Consider the following 23,954-nt stretch of genomic DNA (forward strand, 5'->3'; position numbering starts at 1 on the left):
GATGAAAATAAAGATGTTACTCTTAACTCACTCAGTTATTTCTGTCTCAGCAAGTTGACTTGAAGTGCACTGAGGGTGGCGCTGACCCCTCCACCATAAACCTTTGAGGTGCCCCTTTGTGCTGGTCTTTGGGTGTGGAGGTAGTTGTTCTGTGAGACGAGTGGGGGAAATGAGGACATGGCAGACAGAGAAGAGGTATAAACCGTATTCGGCAGAAGACAGATGTGTGTCTGGAATGGGAGCAGACGACGTGGCAAGTGCCAGTAGATATACATGCCATTCTGGGACATGCATATGTCTTTCAGACATGTATCTATCACTCCTGATCACCCCCCTAACCTCAATGATTTCATCTGGACAGGAGTAGGGTGGCATAGGGCAAGACATTTACAAGGAACCATAAATGTCAGTTTCTTCATCTAGTCCATCTCTTCAGTCAGATGAATGGGACATCAAATGTTCAAATTTGACCTTCCAATGCCCAGCAAAGAAACCTGCAGAAAAACCTTTTTTTGTCAAGTGTTTATTGTAATGACTGCATCACCACAACTGCCAACACGTGGCAGGACACCAAATACATTACTACACAAGAAAACAACATGCAAGGATCAATGCAGAGCCAGCCACCTCCCTTCTTGTCCATGCCAGGTAAACCGTCCATTCCATGAACCCCATTATTCGAAACATATCTGGATGCCATTGGTGGTGCATCATTTGCCACATCAAGAAAAAAAAGCCATGTCGCTAAACACACCCTGCGTTGAAGGCCAAGGAATATTCTCTATACTATACACATTTGAAAAAATGAGGGCGACATTTACTGCGCCCAAGCAGAGCGGGGATCGGGGGGGTGTCCCCCGCTCTGTTTGGGCGCCGTAATGGGAGTCGGGGCTTGCGGGGGTGTCCCCGCTTACCATTTTGGTAAGCGGGGGACACGAAAGAAAAAAAAAAGAAAAGCACCCTGCGGCGTCAGCTGTAACCCACGTTAGTGGGAGGAGCTGATGTCGCAGGGATAGCAGGGTGCAGGCGGCACACACAGAAGTGTGCCGCCGTGAACGGTAAGTTGGGGTGGGGGTAGGAAGTGGGCACAGTGATCTATATGATTACTGCGCCGCGCCGTAACTGGCGTCGGCATTTCGGCCGTCGCAGTTATGGGCGGCGCAGTGATCACATAGATCCGGCAGCATACAATATATCAAAACACCATTATACAGAATATATAATACACATATGAAACATCATTTCATAATTAAAGTGCTTTAAAGGATATTCAACCTTCTTATATAAAGTGCAAAAGTGCAACGCCTAACATATATGAATCCATCTATTAACTAATTGCACGTGTAACCAACTAGTGTAATTGGTCTCAAATTAACCCATTAAATGCAACTACAATCACATGGATTATTTGAAACAGGAATATGTTCAATATTGGGTAAACTAGTTTCGACTAAGAGCATCAAAACACCACGTCTTCATCAGGGCCAATCATGCCACTCGAGATCTACAAAGCACAATCATATATGTAATACATTTAAACTAAGGGTTTGAACCCAATCAACAGCAGGCACAACTCAACTTATATTTCAGCAGCACCTGAAAAACTCCGAACATGAATTTGTTGGGACATTCAGTCTTCTACTGCATTGATTTCAACAAAGTCATTGGGACAAATTATTGTAAGCTCATCACTCAAACAACTTTCAGGTGTGTAACATAGGCAGGGGAGAAGGTGAAATAATGTACCTTAAATTATTAGCAATTAAGGCAATTACACCGCTTATTTTTAACATTTTTTAAAATTCAAGATTACAAGATTCAACATTGCATCTGTTAGGAACATTTTCTTGTCATGTCATGTTACAGCTCCCAGAAGTGCATATTGACCAGTTTCATATGCAGTATATTTGTGGGGCCTTATGATACAGAAATGACAATGTCTTCCAGTGACATGTACAGATGCTGAGCATTGTGAATCATCTAGTTGATGCAGGCTTCCCTAACAGTCAATACTGGATGTCTAGAGATGAAGTCAACTGGATTGTATTCCTTCCCCGGTTTGTGAATGATTTACAAGTGATAGTCCTGAAGGCACAGACCCTATCGTTCCAGACAAGGCAGCATCTTGGCTCATGGAATGCCAGATTTTTGAAGAGCAGAGCCAGGCTGTCATAATGGTAAAAGCCTTCTCATGAAGGTAAAGGTGATAGTGCTCACATGCCTGTACAACCGCCAGAATTTCCTTTACACCTGAACGTAAGCCTGTTCCTTGTCAGTGAGACTTCTTGCATAAAACACAATCTTCCTTGGAATATCACTGCTTGTTATCTATGGAATTGGGTCTCACCTAAATCTACTGGACCCACCGACCAGTTCACTCATAGGTTGGAGTTGAAATAGGTCACGCATTGAGCACAGTTAATTGCCATCTCAATAACATCAAATGTTTCTTGACAGTCGCAGTGCAAGGAAACTCCTGGCCTGATCAAGTAAGGTTGTGGAGAGTTGTGCTGATGGGTAGATAGTCTTGAATATATAACACGTAGTAGAAGTAGCTCACCATAACCAGGAATGACTGAAGTAACGTGATGTTAGTGGGTGTTGTTGTGCAGGTAGGTATATCTATTTCAGAAGGGTCAGACCACAGGCCCCCTTTTGAGAAAATGTGACCATAGAATTTCAGTATTGTCTTTTTAACTGTGAATTTGGAGTTGTTCAATGTGAGGTGAGCGCCGTCTTAAGTGATGGTCTCGGGAGGATAGCTCAGGGGTACCGTGCTCGCCTTCGAAGCAAGTTGACACGGAGCACCACAGGTTCAAATCCTGGGTCCTAGAAACCTCTGGGTATTAAGAACGTTATAAAAAACCTATCATATCATATCATGCACACTTGCCAGAGTGCATTTGTATGTTGTCACTGTAATGGCTGCAGTCTGTGCGGAATTTGCTGTATGATGAAACCAATTTCTTCCCCAAAAGCTCCAGCAACTCAAGACATGATAAAACAGAGCCGTTCGCAGTGGTAGAGCCCTTTCTGCGCTGTAAGGGTAGTGAGGTACCTGGAGGTTTGCTCCAATTCAGACAAGACAGAGTTCGGAGACAAAGTTGCCCTGCTGAGACAGCGAATCTTGTCATACGTTTGCAGGAGGAGGTGTGATCTTGTTTTTTTATCCATGAAGTGGGACCCCTGGCCAGTTGGATCATCCCCTGTTCCAACAGTGACAGTAGTTCTGCTTCTCACATTGTTGCAAATGAAACAGCATTCTCCACTGTTGTTGGACTACTGTTTTTTAAGGAATTTGTCAATGCACAGCTTAATCTGCCAACCTTTCAGTGTGCCCATGCCCGTAAATAACCCCTGGAAGTGCTGTTCGATTAGATTATGACAAGTGCCTTGTGGTCCACTCATGAAGCAATACACAAACTAGTCCCTTTTCTTTTGCAGTTTTGGTATTAAGAGGAGAGCTGTTATCAATTTGATGACCAACGACTTACATTTCAACATCGCCACATTGCAAAGGTCAGATGCAGACTTCACTGCAAGAATGCAGTGAAGTCTGCATCTGACCTTTGCAAGGAATGGCGTTGCCTGACCCAAGTGCGTAAATATTGGTGTTGCCTGGTTTCAGAGGGCATCTTTCTAGCATGTTCAAGCATGCTGCTTAACACATTACGTTCAGTGCTGGGCCTGTGTGGATTAGACATTCTGCTGGGTGGCAATTGACTTGCAGCTGCATAAAGGTATTATCCTGACAATTGAGAATGTTTCAATTTGAGAGAGGTAGTGGTTTGTCTTCTCTCAGCAATGTTCAGTGGTCCTACCTTGCATCTTGGATGAGCATCCAGTGGGCAGGTCATGAGAAATGGAAAGTTTCTTTTCTTGGATGATTATGCACACTGCATCCTGCATTTTGCTTTCTAGTGACAATCAGCATATGATATGATATATGTTATTTATACCGTGCTTAGTATCCAGAGGTTTCTAAGTGCGGACCCAGGGATCGAGCCTGTGGTGCCCGCGTCGTCTTGCTGCCAAGACGAGCACGTTGCCCCTGAGCTATCCCCCCGAGACGGGGACATTATTTTCTATGCCACAGGCACAGCCTGTTTGTCCCATGACAGGGTACATGCTGTCATGCAGGTAGTATTGATCAAATGATTTTGAGTTTGAGTTTATTGTTTATTTTGATAAAACAAAGCATACCATAAAAAACAACAGGATAAGCAAACAACAATGTGGCAAACACAAATTAAAGTTATTGGGATCAAACATGTCCCCCATAATAGAACCCTTAAAAACAAAAACCACAAAGTTTAAAATTCACCAAACCTTAATAAAAATTCTCTCAAAGACAAAGCACATAAAAAATAAAATCACTACAGCCCACCGCACCTGTTCAGATTCCGCCCGGAACAGATAATGCATTGATGACTCATAATATCGAAAACCTAAACCCTACACAACATGTTTCAGTGTGTGGTCCCTTATCGCACAAAATGCAGGGCAGACAAAAAAAGTGTGCCAAGTCTTCTTTAAGCGCCCATAGAGCACACATGATTGATCCACGTTCCCCTTTGACCAAGCCACCACCACATTTCTTAAATGAATACAATAAAAACGTGCCCTAGAAACAAGAATGCGTTGAGACGACTGCTGAGCCCCACTCAGTTACTTCTGCAAACCAGGTGACGTGATGATCCAATGGGCCTCATTCCGAGTTTGGAGGCAGCCATGGTGCTATTAGCACCATGGCTGCCTCCAAGCTCGTGTCCGGGTCCGTGGTGTTAGAATGGGGATTTACCGGGACATTCCGACCTATGCATACCCGGTAAATCCCCATTTTGAAAACCATTCCCCATTCCCATTTGAGCCCCCATAGGGCTCAATGGGAATGGCAAAGGAGCTAATAACGTTATTAGCTCCATGGTCCCTTAACGGGTCCCGCTAAAACAGGCTGGTAAAAACAGCTGGTCCGGTGGGACCCGCTACAGGATCTTGTAATAGGGTGGTAGGGGATTAACGGCACCGGCATCCACCCCCTACCGCCAGGGTCGGAATGACCCCCAATGTTTCCTATTGGCTGGTTTCATAAACTCCAGGGAGTCTCTCTTATCCCGAATAAACTGTAGTACATTTGTCTTTTCAGATTTTACAGCCCTAATAGATGAAAAAGCAGTAGTAGAAAAATGGTGATCCACACCCGCATCCACTAACAAAGCTTTTACATACTTAAGCAAGGTATCTTCAAATGTGGATTGTAAGGAAGGCATGGTATCAACAGTAAGACAGACACAAGTGAACACAGTTTGAGGGTGTTTATTGAACTTCAAAAAGGGTTTTAAAAATGCCTTTGTAATCCTAAATTTACAGATGGGAGCAAACTACGACCATCGAATAATAATAATGCAGTACTCGCAGTGTTGTGGCAAAATAAACGTGGCCATACTAATAAAACCTATTGCCAATCCCTACCTCTAAATACAAATATTGTGGGAAATAATGTTACAAAAAAGAAAGAAGTGTTCACAAAATGATATGCCAGGATGTTCAGGTCGTTGGCCTCCCTTCCCCATGTTTTCAGCACAGGAGAAGGCGGTACACTTGAGCTCAGCACAGTCTCTGGCTTCTCTAGCACGAGGATACAGACATAGGCATCAGGGCCTTTCCTGGCCAAGTCTCTTTTCCTTTCAATGTCTCTTCATTCAGAGGGCATGATGCGACAAACACACAATAAGTTATTTTCCTTTTTAGGTTATCACAAGTTCTTAGGCGATTCGCTATTCACCTCGGATCCCCCTCAGCCGGGCTCAGATCCTTTCACCACAATGTTCGTACATTATTTATGCATCTTATTCCTCGTAGGGTATTCTTTCTCAGGTGACTCGTGGTTCATCCCAGATCCCACTCAGTCGGGCTCAGATCTCGGATCCCCCTGGGTCGGGCTCAGATCTCGGATCCCCCTCAGTCAGGCTCAGATTCCTTTTAACACAATGTTCATAACTTTACATAAACTTGCTTTAATCAAGGCTGTAGGCTGATCCCCTCTGCTGGATTTCGGCCAAATTTCTATATGCTTTCATCAACCATCGAAGACTTTCGAATGTGCACAGGATTTTGCTTGACCCGTTGCAGAACCACTTCGAATTCACAATTTTTTTTATCACTCTTCACATTTGCCAGCTTTTAGCTGGATACCTAACAGCGACTTTGGAATGAACACCCAACTGGTGGCAGACCACTCTGTTTACAGTATGGTATCTTGGCTTCAAAGTTCAATCACTCATCCGCTTATTAATAGTGTTTGTCCCTTTTTGTTTAGATAACTATGTCTAAAAACTATGGAGTTAGGGTTAGTAATGCATTAATAGGATTGATACTGACAAATTGTACATGTGGAATTGGCAAGTGGTATCCGTAGAAAATATGTACTGCGTATGTGTAATAACAGGAATGAATCTAACTACCTAGACAAAGCCCAGGTGGGTTAAACATTGTCACGTGCTGTCTAATCAGTTATTGCCGGAGTTTCCAGTTATGTTAATTGATTTATGGATATTTTAGTCATGTTAATTGATCTACTATAAATTGTGAACCACAGAGCAATAGTGTCTGGATTTTTTCTTTGTATTGTTGTTTACATTGGTTGTTTGCATTGTTTCAACCACCAGACCTATGTTGCTGCAGTGGTTGCTTTATGTTGGGCACTATTAGGTGTCTTACAATCAAATAGACTGTCTGCACAAATAATCTCTAGTTAGGGGAGCGCATTGTCCTCTTTGATTAACACTTCACAATCAGAGTACACTGTTCTCTTATGTTTACTTTTCATTATTCAATGTTGCTGCTTGAAACCTTGGCTTCAACACACACTGGTCTGGTATCAGTCTCCCCAACTCACCGGCTGTGCTGACTTCACTGACCTGCTTTGTTCTAGGAGCCAAGGACCGTACTACAGGAGCACATGATTCTCTCCGCCTTAACTCTCGACGCGAGAGAACCCCGGGTACCTCTGGCACACAATGCAGCGTTCTTCAGCTTCTATTCCTGGTCTAATGTTTCCTATTCTCGAAGGTGTTTGAAAGTAACGGTCTATCGTTAAAGGGGTCAAGGGCTCTTCCCTCTTTGCATCCTCTTCGGGTTTGCCGTCTTTCACCTTGTATTAAACTGCCATCTTGGAACCGCTGCTTTATCGTGTGCTTTGCCTTGCTCAGAGTGTGCTTTCATGATACGCCTTTTATCCGTGTGGGGAAGTGTGATGGAAGTCACGTGTTTGTAATGATCCGGGATTGCCTGACCATTGTATTGGGACATTTCAGGTATATGGCTCAAGTGTTAGTCCATTTCGGAAGGGGGGGTTGAGTTCCTAAGTATCCTACCTGGTAGGATGGGGTAAAGGTGTTACAGGGAAAGGACTACCATGTCTCGCCATCCGGTGTCCCACTTCACTCCCAGAGGAACCCTCACCCAGGTGATCCACCGCACTGGTCCACCCCCAGGAACTGGATCCAAAAGCGATGGCCGTTTCCTGGCCACCTGGATGACATATCCCAGGGGAGTAGCGGGTGAGACACCTTCAAGTTCTCCCAGGATCTCTAAGCACATGATAGCTAATTAATTTGTGGGTCAGAGTAGCTTTTGTATTACCCCAAATTCTAAACCAGTGTCTGACAGGTAACGACGCAACAAGATCACCAGGAAAGTAGCAACATAGTTCTTGGTGGACTGCGAAATTGGGAGCCAACCCATGTAGCCCCAAAATGCTCTTAAAAAATATGTTTTCAATCACCTGTATAGGTTCAATTTTGCCACACATCTCTATACCATATTGTGCCACAGAAGAGGCTTTGCCATGAAAAACCTTGAGAACCAGCTCAATCAACTTTGTTTTAAATGGCTCCAAAGCTCTGGATACCCCCACCACACAATCACCTGTTTGAATCTTAGGGTCTGCTTCTAAGCATGTGCCTAACCCCCAAAAGTTCAATGAGAATCTCACCACAGGTAATCAAAATAATCCACTGTAGGGATTAACTCCCCTTTACAGAAAATAGCTGGAAATCTTGGGGGACGCTTCCCTCTAAAGCCACCGTTGAGAGATGTCATCTCTCCAAAAGATTCAGCAAGGCACTGAGGCAATTCTTGGATCTGAGCATGCTCGACAACCTGACAGGATTAACTTTGTGAAACGCAGTGCTCAGATCCATGAAAGCCAAAAAGATAGGGTTCATCCTAGGTGAATAAAGAATGTGCCACTACCAATTAAAGATTCAAGACCTGCTCTGTGGTTCCAGACCAGGTCAAAAACCCAACTAGAGGCATTAGCAGGAAACAAATAAGAGATCCACAAATTAACAGAGGACCTGCATCTACAAACGGCCGAAGAAGGCGTGCGGCATCTAGGAGTGGCGTTGACACATAAGATACAAAACCTGTACGCGGGGAACTACACAACCCTCTTAGAAGCTGTTAAAAGAGACCTAAACAGATGGAATCCCCTGTCAATCTCTTGGTGGGGCAAAATAACGGTAATCAAGATGACGATCTTGCCCAGATTGCTCTATTACTTTCAAGCACTCCCCATAAGGATTCCGACTACTTTCTTCAAGTCACTCACAAAAACCATCACCAAATACGTATGGCAAAACAAAACACCAAGAATTCCACAGCAGGTGCTCACAGCACACAAATCAGATGGAGGAATGGCGCTATCCCACTTCAGGAAGTACTACGAGGCGGCCCAACTATGGGTAATCAACGAATGGATCACGGACACGTCAGACAAATGGTGGGAGGCACAGGATAGAGCTGTAGCAAGATCAAACCTGCGCCACCTCCTGTGGAAGAAACCAGAGCACAGGCACCAAAACATAAAGATCAGCAAAGTCATGAGCTCTACTATGCAAATCTGGGATAGGGCACCAAGAGAGAAACCCTAACGATAGACCCGGCCCCATTCATACCACTGCTCGACAACCCGGATTTCCCCCCAGGGATGGCAAAAGCGTCATTCCAGAAATGGAGAGACGCGGACTGCTCAAAAGTGGGAGACATGTATGTGGGCCAACGGATCAGATCCTTCACGGAATGTCGGGGTTTGCTGGGCCTTACGGAGAAAGACAGATACCAGTATGAACAGATCCATCACTGGCTCACATCCCCAAGAATAACGAAAGCCATGACAAGGGATCTCACCCCATTCGAGTCATACTTATTGACCCAAACTGGAGAAAAGAAATTCGTATCAACCCTCTACAAATTTATCAATGCACAAGAAGAAAACATTACGTGGCTATACATGAAAAAATGGGAAATCACCTTGGGAAAACAAATCACGAGGAAGCAGTGGATATATCTGTGGCAAATAATCCCCAAGTGGACCCAGGCAATTCAAACAAGGGAAGCTTGGACCAGGGTGATGGTTCAATAGCACTATACCCCAGAAAGACTCCACAAAATGTTCCCCACAGCTCAAGGAAAATGTTGGAGGGGGTGCGACACCACAGGCACATGGAGACACATCTGGTGGGACTGCGGAAAACTACAACCATTCTGGGCGGAAGACAAAACGCAAATGCAGGAAATGTTCGAGGGAACCACGAACATAGCAGAAGAAATCTGGATGTGTGGCATGTGGGCCCCCGGAGACAGGACACTTTCGAAGACGCAAAAGCAGAACTTTATGGGGCTCCTAATAGCAGCGTGGCTGGCAATAGCCCAGATTTGGAAAAGAAAGTCCCCCCAACTACACAAGAATGCCTTCACAGGATATGGACCTATGTAGCAATGGAGAGAATCACATATAACCTCCAAGTGGACAGACAAGGATTTGCTACAGACTGGGGAGAGGTTATAGAATTCCTTCAAAGTGACTATATGATACAGTGGTGCCCACACAACATCCGCTTTTTGGATATGTTTACAAGTTAGAACTGTTGCACACAAGGGACACTAAGGATCTGCAAAAAATCTAACACCGGTTGGGAGGGAGGGGGGAGGCAGAGGGGGTTTGGGGACAATGTTGAGTCCCGAAGTTTATGTTTAAAGAAATGCCAATAAATATATATTTAAAAAAGAAAAAAAAAATAACCAACTAGATAGGGGAGATGATGTCTGTTCTCTCCACTCAGGACTCCAATCTCCAAAGAAGGGCCCTGCCCAAGATCCTAAATACAGAATCTAAAAGAGAGATTGGTCTGTATGACGCTGGTGGTGCCCTTGCCCTCTTCTAATAAATTGGATAAATCGCAAAACACGTGACCAGGAAGAACTATGGGTACCTCCAGCATATACAACATTGAACCCCAGCGCCACAATAGGGGCCCCCAGATTTTGCTCTGCCAATAACAAGTCTTCAGGAACATTATCGAGACCTGGTGCCTTGTTCCTACCATGACTCTTGATAGCTAACACAATTTCATCAACAGTGAAAGTTTTTTTTCTTCGATAGTACTTGGTAATTGATTAAATCCAAAACAGAGGGACAATCAATATTCCCATGCCCCGTACTATTACTTTATAAAGAGGAGTAGTGGGCTACCCTGTCCTGATCAAAAACCTCCACACAGGAGCCACTAAGCTTAAATTAATAAAAGGGCCCATTATTAACAATATCCCAAACAAGTTTGACATCATTTGTGACAGAAGAATTAACCCATTAGTCCCAAAATTCTGTTTCAATGTCATGCTTTCTACGAGCTATGGCTTTCTTATAAATAGTTTGAGCCGTAATAATATCAAACCTTGTAGATGAGATATTCTTCAAAGTTCTCAGCAGGCAAGACTTCATTTTTACACACTCTGTGTTGAACCACCTAGGATGAGGACTGCTCTTCCTTCTACCCACCCTCAAAGTAAATGAGGCCGAAAGATTGGTCAGGAGTAGCGAGAAGTCATACCAAACGACACCCTGCTTTAAATTGCCAGAGAAGAGACGTTCAAATACCTGCCAATTTTTTAAAACAATGGGCCTCATTACACGGTAGGGGTTTACCGGTACCGGTAAGGGCACCGGTACTGGTAAACCCCTACCGCCTTACTACGAGTTCCCTTTGCGGGACCCGACTTTAACGGCTGGTTTTACCAGCCGTTAAAGTAGGGTGCCGCAAAGGGACCTCGGAGCTAATTACGGTACCGCAATTTGCGGTACCGTAATTAGCACCTTCCCCATTCCCATTATGCCCTATGGGGCAAAAATGGGAATGGGGAAGTGCCTTGGTGAATGGGGAATTACCGCCCCCGCTCACCTTGGAGTAGGGCGGTAATTCCACCATCCACCAAGGCGGACACGGTAAAATACCGCCGGCAACCATGGCGCTATTAGCTCCTGGAGACCTTGCCTGGACTAGAGGCTCGAGTAGTAGAATCCGGAACCCAAGCAACAGAAACTGCCCCCAAATCATTCAACACTAGTTCTGGAGCTGTAAGGACTGTTTGACGGACTACACCCGACTGCCCCACTGTAGACTCTTCCAGGGCAACCATATCTTCAGTAAATGCCACCTCCAGACCACTTAAGTCTGGGTCACTTCAGCCTGATCCAGGCCACAGCACCCCCACAAGGATCAATGATACTGTGGTCAAAATGTCACATCTGTTTCCACATCTTTCATTAGTAGTAGGTCCAATTGACGGGACACCGGAAACATCAGGGACCTCTAGGGGAGCTCTTGCGACTCACTGACTGAGGACCAGCCAGTCAATGGTAGTCTGCCTAGGCAGCTTGCAAGAACCGGAAGCCCTGCAGCCCAAGGTGCTGACTTCAATTCTCCCCTTCTTGGTTGCCTTGCGAGTATGAAGTATGGCCACCATGAGCACTCACTACTGTCAGACTGTATCAAAGTATACTAAATGCTATACTAAATGGAAAAATGCCAATGCAAATACAGTGCAGTGCCCATGCTGGTATGAATATGTGAGTGCAGTGCAGATGAATACAGAACACAAAACACACAGAACAAAAGAGAACAAATGAGAATAACAGAACAGTCCGCAACAGAACAGAACTGACCAAAGCAAGGACCTTACAAAGGCACGCACACAACTCACAACTCCCACTGAGCCAAATGGTATATAGGCCTCCTAGACTACAGGCAATAACAGGTAGCTATTTGCAAACACGAGTGCAAGCCTCTACCCGGTCCACATGGTCCAGTTACTTCAGACTTGCAAGCCCAGACCCCAACCAAAGACTCCCTCCACCCTGACCCAATTACCACCACTGCCACCTTCTTTGTCCACCTTCTACCACAAGCGCCCACCCGAACTCTGGCAGGACTAGCAGACTCTGGCTGGCTCTGGCCTCTGACCTCTGGGTTTCAAGGAGGGCTCTGCAAAACAGCAGGGGCTGAGAGCATGCAAGACGCCTGGTCGCTGCCTCGTGTCTTTAGCTTGCTCGTTGTCCAAGTTCGAATCTGCAAAATCAGAGGAAAAGACCTCATGAACACCACACACATCTCTGGGAAAAGTGTCAAGCCGCGCTGGAGCATCGTACAACATAGTGCACAGCCGCCTCCGACCCTTAGTGAGTTTCATGACACCCAGCTTGTCTGGAAGGGTTGGTTCTGGGGGATGTGAATTTTACCAAGCATTCAATTACGTCAACCTGCAAGTCCGCTGCAAGAATGTCCTCGCGCAATCTCAGTTTTTGTAGGCGTTTTTACTGCGTGCAATCCTTTCACAGCCACCAATGACTTTAGGGCGTTATCTTTGGAGTATAGGTGAAAATCACACTGTTTAATGCAATGCATAATGTATTATTTCTTCTGCAACTGTCCATGTCAAAGGCTATGCATGTTCTCTCACTAGTGCCTTCAATAACCCTACATTTTCCCCCGTAGGACCAAGGATAGCAGTAAATCCATCAATATCTGGTGCCTGTTGACGATGCACAATCTCAGAAATTATATGGTCTGGGATACTGAAATATAATGGACACAAAGAGAAACCCAGGAGAATATGTTTAGTTTTAGTAACAAATGCTCACATACTGGGTTTAATAAAGTTGTACTCCTTACCCTAACTTAAGCCACAGGAGTCGACAATACAAATAGGAACCAGACACACCAGTACTGTGGCAGACCCTCCAGAAGTTTAGCATAAAAACACACTCCAATGTTCAAGAGAGGATGAGAGGGAAAAAGCAAGCCTCACTGAACCAGCACTAGATCATCATTGTAGCAGGTTCCCCCAAGGGTAGATACCATTAGACATCTTAGAGCTTCTGGAGAACGTGGGTGGGGAGGAGAGGGGAACTTGGTGGTAGATGAATCGAAAGCCTAACCACTGTAACCATTGTAACTGAGTAAGCTCTACTGCAACAGCGCCACAATGCCCCAGGGCCGCTTGTGTGCTTTATAAATTCAAATAAATAAATAAAATAAAGCAGATTAGGTAAGGAGAGGTGGAAAGGCAGGAGAGGAAGCAAGTATAAAAGGAGACAGACTGTCTCACTTGGATCCAGATATATTCAGAGACAAAGTATGGTATCCAAGGGGAAGGGGCATGTTATGATCTGTTTAGGGATAGATGACACGACCAAACGTAAATTGTACAGGTGTTTATTAAGCACGTGTTAATATTCGTACTAACATGATAAAAAGCGATAACTAAAGTTGCCAGGATGGTGTATCCCATGGAGCAGATTCTTCTCGGAGTGTCCGTTCCAGAGATTTGACTTATGTAGCTCAAGTCTTTCCATAACGTTCATTATTTGGCCAAGGTTTGGGCCCTGGCATTACCTCTAAGTTTGAGCAAAATACAACACCTTTAGTTTAATGAAGTATGAAGCTGTAGCTAGAACTTCCAGTATCAAGAAATAACTTCAGCTTTTGAAGAATGGTTTTATACATCTACTACTGCACCAACGGGGTAAAGTATGAATTTCAATCCATAATCTAACAGATCCGATTTATGTAGAAACAGAAAAAAGAAGATCCTCAGGGGCGTGGCTTGAGGCTCCATCGATGCGGATGCGTCTCTAAGAGCGCAGTGGGATGCCCGGGTTCCCGGCCATTAAATGCCCGGCAACTGCTGAGATTCCGACCTGAGGAGACCCTAGCTTGCAGCGGAACACTCCGGGAAGCTGCAGGCCGACTCTGCGCCAAAATCAGAGCGGAGAAGCCCCTGTTGGTCCAGCTGAGGAGAGCCAGCACAGGCATAGAAATTGCGCCCAAAATGGCAGCCGCAGGGGGAAGCGGACTCAGGACCTCGGCACTGGCCAAAGCAGAGTGAACAGAATCCATGCAAACACCCACTCCACCCTCCCCTCCACCGCGGGCTGTAGCTGTGGAAAGGCGAGCCCCTGAGAGCTGCAGCAACTACAACAGTGCGCCCGCCGTACTCAATCCAGCCCTCTCAGGCCTCTGTCCAGTAATCGGAGACAGTAGGAAGAGCCACAGCAGGAGAGACATGGCTCGGGAGGGCTGTGGCGACCGAACGGATGTAGGACCCAGCGGAGTGGGACCTCGAGCTGCGCCTTTACCCTGCAATCCCCTAGGAGTCTCATGACTGGAGTCGCAGGGGGACCTTGATCCGCCCATCCTCCATAGTGGACCCTGCGTCCTCCACCCGACCTGCGCATCGCCCTCCACCAGCAAAGGGCCCGCTGGCCCCAACGCCTGCCAGAGGAAACCCGGTGAGTCCCGCCACCTGCAGCGACTGCCCCTGCTGGGCTCCCTTCACTGCGGTCCCCTCGTACCCAACAAGGCACATTGGGAGTCCTTCCCCCCTCCACAAACCAGCAAAACTACAGAGGCGCTGCCCTCCGCTCCAGCCTGTAACCCCCGGAACCTTGAGGGGGCTGCAGAGGGTCCTCTGCCCACCCGCCGCCCCTCACCGCAGGCCCAACAGCACTCAGAGCTGGTCCTTCCTCTGGTCTGCTCTTCCCTGCTAGCAGTGGACCTCCCGGCTCCAGGGCCAGAGACTACCCTACTGGGGGGACTCCTCCGCCCACAGCAATAGTCACCCTGGGCCTCCCCCTTAACATGACCACACACCACCAGGATCTCGAGGGGCCACAGGGGGTCCTCGGTACGCCCACCCTCCACCGTGGGCCCAGCAGTAACCGGAGCCAGCCCTTCTGGGGCCTGCATCCCGCCTGCCTGCCTGAGACCGCCCAACCTTGAATCCCTCTGCCTGCAGCGACAGCCCCTCAGGGCCCCTCGCATCTCGGTCCCCGTGGACTTAAATGGACACTTTGGGAGCCCCTCTCCCCCAGCAGACACCAGCATAAGCCTGCCCCCCCCAGCCTGTACCAGTCGGGCCCTGAAGTCACTCAGCAATCCGGCAGGGGGAAACCTGACCTGCACAGCAGACAGCCCTAAGGTACTCTACGTTCTCCACCAGCGGTGCCCAGTCAGCCGCCACTAACAAGGGAGTGCCAGCTACCAGGATACCTCACGGAGACCGGCGCACTCAAAGCAAAGTGGGTGGCTCACCTAACATCTGCCCCCATCCCACACCGGTCCCCCCCCAACAACAGGCGGCGGATAATACCTACCCAAACAGACAGCGACCCGGACGCTAAGATGTCTAAGCAAAAGGGATCGAAATCTGCAACATCGCTAATCTATTGCAGCTGAGGGAGAAACCCAAACAGCCGGATCCCCATTCGGCCCAATCCTCCTCACCTTCAAGTGCCCAGGGACAGTGGGCCACAAAAGACAATATCCAGGGCCTCCTAGCCAACATCAAAATGGAGTTCTGCAACTGCATGGCAGAGGTTACGACCAGAGTGGAAGGCCTGGACAACCGCGTTGAAGAAGTAGAACATAGGGTCGGGGACACTGAAGACCAAGTCTTGGAACCTACGGCACAGATCGCAGAGCTACAACGGAAAATTCAGTCTCTGGAGGACAATTCAGAAAGCATGCTCCGCAAGCAGGAAGACCTGGAAAACAGGGCCCGCAGGAAAAACTTCAGCATCAAAGAGGTCCCCACCTCGATACCAGACCAAGCCCTCCCTGCCTACATCAGTGACCTCTTCCAAACTCTCCTCCCGGACTGCGACAAGTCATTGCTCCTGCTCGATTGCACTCCTAGACTGCAAGGCCGTAGAAGCACCCTGATGACCACCATCCCTGAAGTGATCACCAGAGTCCACTTTTTTACAACAAAACAGGAGATAATGATGGCAAGCCGCTCATAAGGTGACCTGACATACCAGGGAGCCATCATACAGCTTTTCCAGGACCTAGCCTCCCCCACAGTCCAACGGTGGAGAGCCTTTCGGCCACTAACAACCTTCCTACAGGACCGTAAGATTAAATATCGGTGACTCTATCCGGCGTCACTCCAATTCACTTATGAGGGTCAAACAAGGGTAATCCACGCCCTAGATTAAGCCTGCGGCATCATGGGGGGGGTGAGCCCTCGCCACCTGAGGAAGATATAACTACCACCCCGGCAGACAAACCACGCAGCTCAACACTGAAGCCTCAGCACAATCGCTGGAGGAGGGTTTCAAAAGGAGGGAAACCCCCTTCCGCACATGATTAGTAACTGACCATTGTCTCTTCATGCCGGAATCTGCACTCTTGGCACCCGGGCATTCCACTTAAGGCCCCAGCCAAGTGGATGGACAGTCGGCTAATACAGTTAATTCTTTCTTTATTTTTCCTTCTTGTTGGGCTGGGAGCTCTATGAGCCCTCTTGGTTGTTGGGCCACGGTTGGCCCTGAGTTGGACAAAGTTAAAACCCGGTTGCAGCTGACCTACATCGACATCGCTCCACTGGAGGACACCCCCAAGCGCATGGCTAGCTCCCCTCGTCAACCTACCTGATTACTGAAGGCAACCCGCAGACTTCCCCCCCGACACACACCAAGTTACGCTACATCTCATTGCATGTGGGGGGTCTAAACTCCCCCACTAAATGTAAGTCCACCCTCCGACGCCTACAGGACCTCCAGGCCTCGGTAGGAATCCTTCAGGAGACCCACCTCTTACCGGAGGATTTCATTAGACTGCGCTGCCGAGCGTTCCCAACACAATACCTGGCCTCGGGCCCCAGCAAAAGAGGGGGCACAGCGATCCTGTTGGCGAAAGGCACCCCCTTTAAGGAGAAGGGGACTCTGCGAAGCCCAAATGGCAGATTTGTAGCAATTAAGGGGGACCTCTAAGGCCAACTCCACATGTTGATCGCGGTCTACGCTCTAAACGCTGGTCAGGAGGCCTTCTATGCAGACTTGGAAACCACCCTCCTCCCCTTCCTTGAAGGCCAAGTGGTCATGGGGGGGGACTTCAACGGGGTCCCCAACCCTGTACTGGACAGGACCGGCGTTCCAGCAACAAGGGACAACAAGATTGCTCTGGGCCTCTGTCACCTGTTCAAGGCGCTGGGCATAGTGGACACCTGGAGGGTCCTCCACCCAGATACAACAGACTTTTCATTCTTCTCCCACGTCCACTGCTCGACATTCTGAATAGACCTAATCTTGGCGAGCCCGCAGCACCTGCAGTACACGGATGAAGTTGGCACAAGGGTCTTATCTGACCATGTTCAAATACTCCTCACTGCAAGGATTTTCGACCCAGACCCACCCGAAAAACACAGGTGGTCCCTATATGAACCAATGTTACATGAAATGGCGGTACGCGATGCACTATCCACAGCGATCAACAATTATGTGAAGGAAACCCCCCCCCAACCTCACCTCTACGGCAACAAGATTGGAAGCCATGAAGGCCATAATCAGAGGAGAACTGGTAGCCCAGGCTGCTGCATACAAGAGGAGGCGAACCATCAGTAGAAACCAGCTAGAGGAGGAGATGGCGGAGGCAGACGTGACCCTAAAGAAGAAACGGGCCCCCAAAGCGGCCAAACTGGTGAGGCTAGCTCGCACGAAATTGGAGGCTCACTATGCCGAGAACACGGCCCAGTCCTGCTCCGGGCCAAACAGGGGTACTTCGTGAACGGCAACAAAGCTAATAGATATCTGGTGAGCAAATTAGTCAAAACCCGCTGATGGAACCACATAATTGCATTGAAAGACCTGAAGGGTAGAACTTTGTATGGGCAAGCAGAAAAGCTACAGGTTGCAACAGCCCATTTGGCCGACACGCTGACCACAGCTCCCCACCCGCAAGCCCTCCAGGAACAATTCATAGCAGACGCCCGCCTACCACACCTCTCAGAAACAGACAGATCCGCCCTAGAAGCCCCAATCACGACCGAAGAGGTAGAAGAAGTACTCAAATCCCTGAAGCCTAGGGCCCCGGGTCCAGGCGGCTTCCCACCAACATTTTACAAACTCTTTCTTCCCCTGCTTCTGGGCCCAATGACAGAGTTTTTCAACTCCTTCCGGGACACAGCGACCATAGCTCCCTCTCTGCAAGAGTCCACCACAATTATGCTACTGAAACCTGGCAAAGACCCGAAGGAATGCTCATCATATAGACCAATATCTCTGCTCAATGTGGACACAAACGCATATTCAAAGGTACTGGCAAACAGGTTAGCGCAAGTCCTACCATCTATCATAGACCAAGGCCAGGCCGAGTTTATCAGAGGGAGAAGCACTATGGACAACATCCGCCGAGTGCTTAAACTCATCGGAATTGCGACTCAAGAATGACAGGGCCTGGCAGTCTTAACACTGGATACCACCAAAGCCTTCGATAGGGTGGACTGGAACTTCATGCGCCTCACATTGGAGGCATTCCGATTTGGCCCTACATTCCAAAAAATGATACTAGCTAATTACAAAGCCCCAAAAACATTGCTCTGACTGAACCAGAAGACCTCGACTCTGATCCCGCTCTCGTGTGGGACGAGACAAGGATGTCCGCTCTCCCCGCTGATGTTTGCCCTGATCATGGAACCATTTGCTCAAAGGACGCGATCCAACGACAACATCGTCGGGCTGACCATAAATGGCGAGCAGTTCAAGATCTCTCTATACGCCGATGATGTGATGATTTCCATCACCAATGGTCAATCCTCCCTGCCCGCCGTCCTGACAGACCTGCAAGCATTCGAACAGGTGGCAGGTTTCCAGGTGAACTACTCCGAATTGGAAGCATGGGGCGTCAACTTGGACACCCCCATTATAGCCACCCTCGAGGCACTGTGCCCGCTAACGTGGAGCACCACCTCCTCGGCCTACCTGGGAATACGCTTCACAGCGGACCCGAAACGGCTTTACACAGCTAACTTTCCCCCTTTGTTCAAGGAACTGGAGAATGACCTCCAACGCTGGGGCTCCCAAGAAATCTCTCTATGGGGATGGGTCACAGCATGCAAAATGAACATCCTCCCCAGACTGTTATACCTGTGCTCCGCTCTCCCCGTTCCCTCCCCCTGAAACAGGCCTTGGAGCAACTACAAAGGAAGTTCACAAAATTTATCTGGAAGGGGCGCAGGGCCAGAATACCCCTGAAAGTCATGACTGGGGCAGCGAAATGGGGCGGCCTCTGGCTGCCTAACCTCATGAACTATTTCTTTGCGGCCCAACTAGTGAGCACAGCCGCCTGGGCGGACCTGGAAGCCCCCCCAAAATGGACACAAATCGAGCAAACTAGATGCCAGCCACAGCGACACTTTGCCACATATCCCAATGCCCCGCCGGAACCACGGACTACAGATATTATCAACCACTAAAGCAACCCTAGATGCGTGGTCATGGGCCCGGCGAAGGAAGAAATTGCCCAAGGGCCTGAATCCGCTCTCACTGGTCATCTGTAACCCTGACTTCACACCAGGAATGGAGGCAACACGCTTTAGCCAATGGACTGCAGGGGGCCTCTGATCCCTCTCCCAACTCTACGAGGGCAACAACCCGCTCAGCTTCGAGGAATGCAAAGGTCGCTTTCAGCTGACAGAAAGGGAAAGGTTTGCATATGCCCAGCTGCGCCACTGGATCTCGCAACCGACGGTCTGCCTAGGGGCCACCCGGGACCTCCACCCCCTTGAACAGACGCTGGGGGAAGGCTTATGCCGGGGACGGATCACCAAGCTGTATCGCCTCCTGCAGGAGGACATGTTAAAAGTCAGACCCCCATATATGTCTGGATGGGAGACGGACCTGGGACACCCCATCGAGGACCAGACATGGGTGGAGATATGGACTAGAATCAACTCCACCTCCAGATGTGTCATGAACAAGGAATGCGCCCTGAAGCTCCTCCACTGATGGTACTACTCCCCGGTGCACCTACACCACTGCAACACAGCTATAGACCCGAAGATCCTCTGGTCACCCTTTGTTAGCTCCCAGCACATGACAAGGAGAAGACCAAGGAGGGATCTGTAGGGATTCCATGCTCTGGTGAAAGATCCCGAAAGTCCAACTAGCCAGACCCAAAGTACCACAGAAGGAATTCAAACACACTATTTAGTTGATAAATCCACTTTTTGCACAAGACACTTTTAAACCACACTGATTTGTTGCTGCCAAGGATCCAGTGGTAGAAAATAACCCTCTTCAAAGGGCCAGACTAATTCTGTTTTGGCAGTTTTCAGCGGCATTTCTACCCACAAATAAAGCAAAATTACCAATCCACTGGCAAGAGTATTCGGTTGTGCATGATACAAAGTTGCAACATAACGATACAACTATTTCTTTCACATTCAGGATTAAATAGGCTCTACTAGCAGTATGTTCAGATGCTGGGGAAAAAAAGGGATCTGTATCACTCACCAAATGAGCTCTGGAGTAACATGAAATAAAGATGGTAGACAGGCCAGATAAATGTTTGGTCTGGCAAATAAAGCCCACAGAAAGCTCAGGTGAAACTGCAAGGGACAACCAATCCCAGCCTCTCACCCTTTACAGGATGTGTGTGCATTACCTTGCAAAGAGCCCAGCTAAGCAGAACACAGATATATTAAAGCCCACTGGTTTGCGGGGAGGACTGGAAACGTTGGTCTGGGGGGGAGTAAGTGCAATTTTCTGGCTAAAGCCCACAAAGCAGCGGCCCCAACCTCTAGAACAACTCATACCAACTTCTCCCCCACCCACACATACATAAGAGTAAACATTATTGACATTACTTTCCTTTTATGCAACACAGCTTTCAGTTATGTTTGTAGTTTCTTACAGATCTGGACCCCAGGAAACCTTCACGGCATACCAAACATATTTCACCACACTATTTTAATTTGGTGAAATGGGAAATCTGGGATTTGAGTCCAAGTTTCCTTGTTTACCAGTTTGCAATTTAAAAGCAGAATACATCTCCTTTCATTCAAACCCCATCCCATCCCATTTTTAGTTGTAAATCAGTGTAAAAAGGTGGAGGAGCTAGAGAATTCATTGGTAGAGCCAAGCCATAGCTGAAAAAGGCGTCTAACATGTTTGTCTACACTCCAGGTAATGTAGTTGCACTGTCCATTTGTATCACAATAGACCCATCATCCCATGTACGTCTTGTGATTCTTTGGCTACAGGTACTTTGTTCCTTCAGGTGCTATAATGCTGGCCTCTATGTATTTTCTGACATCTTTATCTGTCAATTCCTTGGGCCCAAATCCTGATTCGACATCGATCATAATCTTCATTCCTACTGCCTTCTTTGCTGTCTTCTTACATTGTGCAATTATCATCCTGATCACACAGAATCCAAACATTACCATGACCGATATTTCACCAAGGATCTTAAATATGTTTGCCAACCACTGCGGAATCCATGAAAATATGGAGGCAAACCAACTGGCATCCGTAATGTCCTCAGTCTCTTCTTCCACCTTGTTATGCAGGGTTGTTAACAACCTTACGGCCTCTGTCAAGTTCCCATTCACATCATCATGAGCAGGTATAAATGTGCCACATGAAGGCCTGATTTTGGCACAAACTCCTCCTTCCATCGCTGTGATCATGTCAAGGACATATCTATTTTGCAGGGCCATCAGTCGCATGGCCCTCAGATCTTCCTTGATAGCATTGAATCCCTTTATGGTAGTATTGGTCATCTGCAGGATCTCCCGTCTTGTGATCTGCAACCACTTGACATTGGCCATTGTTTGGATCTTAGGTATGAATATAGTTGTGAAGATTGATGCAGTCTTGCTGAACAACCTGTGCTCATAAGGAATGGCATCATATGCTTCTATTGATTTGGCTGAGAGGTAATTCTCTCTCTTGGTCCTATTGAGAAACATAAGGGATCTTCTCTTTCTCAAAATTGCATCTGCTTTTGGAAATTCTCCAATGTTCAGGTTTCTCTGAGGAATTACTGATTCTGGAACATGAATAAGCACAAAGGAGCACGTTCCTCCCCAATCCTTGGGCAGCTTCATGTAGGCTCTAGACCCACAAGCCCAATATCGATTCATCAGGACGAGTGTCCCTGCTTCCATTCTGGAAAGGTCAACTGTAGGTTATACAGTCCTTGTTGTCTCCCACATGTTTCTTTCCATATCTTCGGAAGCACAATGATGCATTGGCCAACAGGATTACATTCATTGGACCTGATTCATATTCGATCCATGTCAACAGTTTGACATGCTTAGCCCATGACTTCAAACACCCATCACTTACTCTCTTTACTTCTTGTACATATTCTGTCTTCAGTAGATGAGCTGCACATGACATCAGCCCTTCCTGGATTTCACTCGTCCATAGATGAAGACTTGAGTTTGCTCCCAACATCCAGGTGATCCAGCTATTTCTGTCACATCAGGACAATTTGTTTTCTTCATTTCTTCAATGACCACCCCATCCTGTCCTGTTGCAGAATACACCAACATCTTGCTCTTCCATCCAGGTTGCTTTTCCATCTGCGTAGTCTTAATATAGTGATCCTGGTGAGGAAACAACCATTTTGATCTCCATCACAAAGTGGCCCAACTTCCTTGAAATTGTCCTCTGGTCATGCATGCTGCAAAATGGCTGAGGCCCCTAGCATCGTGTTCTGGAACTTTTCTGGCAATGAGAGTTTTCACTGTATTCATGGCATATGGTATGAGAGAGCAGACGTAGCAGACCTAGATGTTCTTTCTCCCACATTTCCCATGTGCTGATACCACATCTTATTCCCAAATGTGCTGCATTATCTAGATAGGTGTTTATTCCCTCCCTATCTTCCTCTGCATTTCCCCTGTGTCTCCCAAAGGTCGTGTAATACTCATGAAGCAAATCAAAAGTAGATCTCATAGTGGGGTGAGCCATAGGGACCTCTGCCTCAGCAGAAGTACCAACATTATAGAGAGTGTGAAAGATGAGGAAGAGAAAGACAAAGAGAACAATCATGCAAGCATATATTATGCATAAGAACATAGGCATACATCATTCGCACCATCCTACTACTCGTTGCACTTGTTCTTCACCTTGAACCGTGCCACTTTCCTCTTTAATCATTTTTAATACAATTCATCAACATTCTTTTATACTTGTAACTGCAAAATCTGCTTGATAGGGCAATAAGGAGCCTCCTTATCACTGGGATATTTTTAGGATCCTCTAAGAAAGTGCAAACATCAACATTTCTTCTAACAAGAGCAGGGTAAGCTTGACGTATAAACACAAAGACAGCAAGCAAAGGTCAATGAACGCCCCTGTCAGTAAGCACCATGTGATTAACTGCTTAGAACAAGTATTCTCCATGACATGAATCTGGATACTGATCTTGTTTCCAATTGCCAATCAAGAACTGACTTTTAGGCATGACTCTGATACTTCAATGTGTATTTCTAAAGTTAATTTTCAGTCTTTTCACTCACTGCTAAATATCTATAAGGAGTGTCCATTTTAATTTCAATCCAAGGTAAATCTGCATTAACCACTAGTTGCTTTATCATCCTTCTTCTTCGCCATCGATCGAATCTGCACATGCTGCAATTCTTCTCCTTGTCTTGATTCAGCAACTCACCTTTGTAGGCCTTTACATCCCATAAAGGAAGCCAAGTTCATCTCCTTTGCACTTTTACAGCTGAAGGAGTTATATTCTCAATGCAAAAGGGACCATTAAAACGTGGTTCATGCCACCTTCAAGTAAAATTCTTAATTAAGACTAGGTCTC

The sequence above is a fragment of the Ambystoma mexicanum genome, chromosome 8, assembly GCF_040938575.1.
Source record: "Ambystoma mexicanum isolate Mex_15411 chromosome 8, UKY_AmexF1_1, whole genome shotgun sequence".
In the NCBI taxonomy this organism is placed as follows: Eukaryota; Metazoa; Chordata; class Amphibia; order Caudata; family Ambystomatidae; genus Ambystoma; species Ambystoma mexicanum.